Source organism: Perissodus microlepis, chromosome 6 (genome assembly GCF_051167445.1).
Source record: "Perissodus microlepis isolate ML-2025 ecotype Zambia chromosome 6, ASM5116744v1, whole genome shotgun sequence".
Lineage (NCBI taxonomy): Eukaryota > Metazoa > Chordata > Actinopteri > Cichliformes > Cichlidae > Perissodus > Perissodus microlepis.
Window position 1 is genome coordinate 650,001 of NC_140466.1, and position 4,756 is coordinate 654,756.

A 4,756-nucleotide genomic window follows, 5' to 3' on the forward strand; every position below is an offset into this window, starting at 1 on the left:
ATTATGTTTAAAACCGAGCTGGAGCTGAAGCCTTGTTCCACATTCAAACTACCTCTACTTCTAAAAGTGGCTGTGAAACTGGCAGCAGCAGTGCTTCAGTGAAAAAAGGAGAGTCTGTCCTCTCATCTGTATGAAAGCTAAAGTCTGTCCTGACCCACACATGAGTCATGTTCTTATGAGATGGGCTTGGTTTGTGAAGCATGAAATGCTTCCAGCAGGCTCAACAATATTATTGGTGTATCTTATGGGGTGGCTGTAGCTCAGAAATCTGCTTTCTCCTTCTAGTACTGACAGGGAGAGAGAGCAGATTTCTCCTGTTTTGGCTTCCTAATAAATCCAGAATTCAAGATCCTGCTCCTCACATACAAGGTCTTAAATAATCAGGCCCCATCTTATCTTAATGACCTTGTAGTACCATATCACCCTATTAGAGCACTTTGCTCTCACACTGCAGGCCTACTTGTTGTTCCTAGAGTATTTAAAAGTAGAATGGGAGGCAGAGCCTTCAGTTTTCAGGCCCCTCTTCTGTGGAACCAGCTTCCAGTTTGGATTCAGGAGACAGAAACTATCTCTACTTTCAAGATTAGGCTTCAAACTTTCCTTTTTGCTAAAGCATATAGTTAGGGCTGGACCAGGTGACCCTGGATCCTCCCTTAGTTATGCTGCAATAGGTGTAGGCTGCTGGGGGACTCCCATGATGCACTGAGTTTTTCTTCTTCACTCACTATGTGTTCACAGACCTCTGTGCACTGAATCATATCTGTTATTAATCTCTGTCTCTCTTCCACAGCATGTCTTTATCCTGTCTTCCTTCTCTCACCCTAACCAATCACAGCAGATGGCCCCGCCCCTCCCTGAGCCTGGTTCTGCCAGAGGTTTCTTCCTGTTAAAAGGGAGTTTTTCCTTCCCACTGTGGCCAAAGTGCTGCTCATAGGGGGTCATATGATTGTTGGGTTTTTCTCTGTATGTATTATTGTAGGGTCTACCTTACAACATCAAGCACCTTGAGGCGACTGTTGTTGTGATTTGAATTGAATAGATCAGGTCAACTACTAATCAAAAGGTTGGCAGTTTGATCCCTGCTCCTGTCTCCATGCCAAGGTATCTGTGGGCAAGACACTGAACCTCACGTTGCTCTCTGAGGCATTCTTCAGAGTGTGGCTGTTAGAGAGAAAGCACTTGAGTAGAAAAAAAGTGTTTGTGTGAATGTGATAGTGCAGATGGGGCGGAGCCACAGAGCATCTCCTCCTATTTCAACCCTACACCAGCAACACTGAAGTCTAATGAGAGGCTGCTCTTACAATAACAGCTCACAACAGCAACCATGCCTGTTGTTCCTGCAAGGGCACATTTCACACCTCAGTATGACTATGAAAAGACACAAAGCAGCCTAATTACACAAAGGCAAACTAACCTGTTGCAAGAGAGCGAGACAGGAAATCAAAGGTACAAAAGTATATAATAAAATAAATATAATAAATATAATAAAAAATATATATATAATATAATAAAAAGAAACAGAAAAGTACCACAAACACTGAAAATCACTTTAGGAGAAAGAAAAACGTCAACACAAACTGTCAGAAATGTGATAAAAGCAGACAAAGCTACGAAGAGAAAACGACAACCAGCGAGCCGCAAACCTGCTGGAAAAGAGAAAAACTACTACTGGAAACTACAAACTGTTAAAACAAGTGACAAAAAACGACTAAAGTGACACAGTCCTTTAAATTCGTTTGTGTCTCTTTTATATTCAAGCTTTTTAAATAACGATAAAATTTGAATGGACATCTTTAAAATGATTTGTTTTCAGATTCGACGATCTTTAATAACCCAACAAAGTTTGCAGCTCACGCACACTGATCACAAACACTGCTGCGTGTCAGCGCCCAGGTCAAAAATGCTAATTTATAATAAAAAAAAATACAAATATATACATAAATAAACAAGGATGGGTGTGCAAAAATGAACAATCGTAGACAGATTAATCCAAATCATCCCTGTCAGAGTTAGATCAGGGAGAGATGCTGTGACCTGCTGTGACATGAACAGCAACACAAGCTCAGCTGAAACACTGCACGATCGCTCAGGAGAAAATCAGAAACCTACCTTGGCTCAAACTGTTTCAGGTGAAGATCAAACTCACTGATGGACGATGGAAAAGAAGAAAAAATCAGAAGGGTGACAAATGCACAAGACTTTTCATCTGACAGAGAGCTGAAACCCCGACACTAAACCTCCTCCAGAGGACCAGCGAGAGGCTGTCAGACGGCGTGGAGACGAGGAACAGAAACACCACCTGATGATAACACCGAAATAACAACAGAGCTGACGGAGCAGCGCCGTCCTCTCCTCAGCACCTCCTCTCCCTCTGCCGCCCGCAGGGTGACGTTAACAAAGAGGACACGAAATCAGCAAATCAGATCACGTGTAACAAATTCATTCAGAGCCAGGCTGTTTCCTGCAGCTCTGCTCTCACGTTTCCTCTTTAACGGGGGTCAGGTTACTGAATCTGGAGTTTGGTGAGTCCACACCTCACGTCTCATCTTAAACTGATTTGGTCCTCCTTTGCTTCCTGCAAACTTCAATTCAGTTTGATTTACACAGCGCCAAACCACAGCAACGGTCGCCTCAAGGCGCTTTATATTGTAAGGTAGATCCTACAATAATCCATACAGAGAAAACCCAACAATCACATGATCCCATATGAGCAAGCATTTTGGTGACAGTGGGAAGAAAAAACTCCCTTTTAACAGGAAGAAACCTCCGTTTATCAGACTGATCTATGGACCAAACTGCATTTTATTCACCCCGTTACCTCAGCCTCGTCTCCTTTACTTATACTTTCCATTAAAGGAGTTTCTCATTGTACCACCGCTACAGTGAAAACTTCAAAGTTTTACAGAAGTACTCAAGCTGTACTTCTCTGGTCTCAGCTCCCTCACACAGACCTCCCCTCTGAGAGTTGAACCTGAGCTACAATCAGAGATCAGCTGTGTCCAAAAACAGCTGTTTGGCTCCGATTTAGTCAGATTTAAACAGGCGAGTTATGAAATCATCCTCCCGCCGTACAGGTGGCGTGAAGGATGGAAATATCTACTGAGATCAACCAATCGGTGCATCAGGCTGTAAGCATGGGAAGTTTAACATGGGAGTCTATGAGGACTGACTCACTGCTGCCTCCGCTGGATGTCAGAGAAACTGCAAGCTTTGGTCCTTCACTTGTGTTGCAAAGTACCAGCAACAACAGTACTAATCCTCACACGCCAAAGTACTGCTGTATACTATTACCACACCATTACACCCTATAAAATCACACAACATTACACCAGCTACCCTACAGCATCACCTACGTCTGCATTACATCACTCCATCCCAGAGGCGTGACGATGACCTGAAGAAGCCCAGCTGCCGCAGAGTAAACCCGGTCTGTGGTGCTTCTCTGAGCTGGTACTCACCTCTGGTCCTGACACAGCAGCAGCAGGAGAAGAGAGTGCGCTCAGGAGGGAGAGCCGAGTCCGATAACTGCTCTAAATTTAACAGAAAAACATGCCGTACTAAACATGGCTGCGTAGCTGCCTGCGCGCTGCTTATCGTCCTTCTGCTGGCGGGTCATGGCCATACAAGGCTCTGCAGGGCCCGGGGCCATTCAGCAGCTCCTCGTCACCACCGACACGTGGGGAGATAACCGCTAACGGCTACCAGAGGCAGGAATGCTGGGACAAGTGCCTCGCAGCCACCCCCATCCCCAAACCCCCACACATGACATCTGCACAACCTTCACAGGGAGGCATCCAGAGAGCGACACACTCGTTTCACACCTTTAAACACGGTTCCTCACAGCAGACGAGCCTCGCACGATTTCTGATTTTATTGTAAGTTCTTAATATTACAAAGAGATTCTTTTTGTGACTGAGGCTGACACCTGTGCAGGTTCACCTGCAGATAGAAACCCTTACTGCAGGGTTATGAGGACAGAGTTCAGCTTTAAGCATTCACAGAGCAGCACTTCCTGTGTTTATCGTGATCATTTCCTGCAGCAACACGCTCGTGCTGCGGTTCAGTCTCAACGATGAAGGTTTAGGAGTGAACTGTAAAACTCGTGCTTCTGGTGTCTGTGCAGACCGATCATGAGATAAACACGGGGGTCAGCTGACCCTCCCAGAACCACGTCTCATTTTCTGTTATTTTCCGCTGCATCAGTGCAAGTTTGCAGAAACTCGGACCTCCTTTCAGCATCAGTGACATGGATCAGAGAGCAGAAACCAGCACTGGTGCATTGTGGGTAAACTTTCAGGTGTCTGCTCAGAGCAGGTGAGAGCAGGTGCTGTTTGAGGCTCATGATAGCTGGGATGCTAACGTCCATACTGATGATGGCTTTGACCTCTGCTGGGAGTTTTATGAGAGTCATGGACACGTTTCGTTTTTACCAGCACGTATCCCAGCTCACGCCAAAGGGCACTCTGGACCTTGTTCTCAGGACATTTTTACTTCGGACCAGCGCTGCGTTATTTTTATTTATCTGCATCTGTCCTACACCAGTTCAGCCTGTTGTCCAACACCAGTAACTTTACCTGAGTTGGCGAGCTTAGCGGTACCATCTCTGTTACCTACACCAGCAGATCAAAAATGTCCCACAGTGCATCACCCCCAGTGTGCTCACTGTCATTTCCTGGCCTCTGGCGAAGTAGCTGCTTCAAAAATGGTGTCATCCACCCACTTTTGAAAAAGGAACATTTGGATCCTCCTCTGATTG

The 4,756-nt window shown here is 45.5% G+C and overlaps 1 protein-coding gene across 4 annotated transcripts in view; it reads right to left on the minus strand.

The window, feature by feature from the left end:
• Positions 1 to 2,327, minus strand: part of slc8a1a (solute carrier family 8 member 1a) — a 27,304-nt gene extending 24,977 nt beyond the window's left edge. For 3 of the 4 annotated variants that reach the window (XM_084929782.1, XM_084929783.1, XM_084929780.1), the window contains exon 1: positions 2,110 to 2,327. The gene's annotated coding sequence lies outside the window, so the exon portion shown is untranslated. The remainder of the gene's footprint in view (positions 1 to 2,109) is intronic. The other variant, XM_084929781.1, reaches the window with a different exon arrangement.
• Positions 2,328 to 4,756: the final 2,429 nt, after the last annotated feature.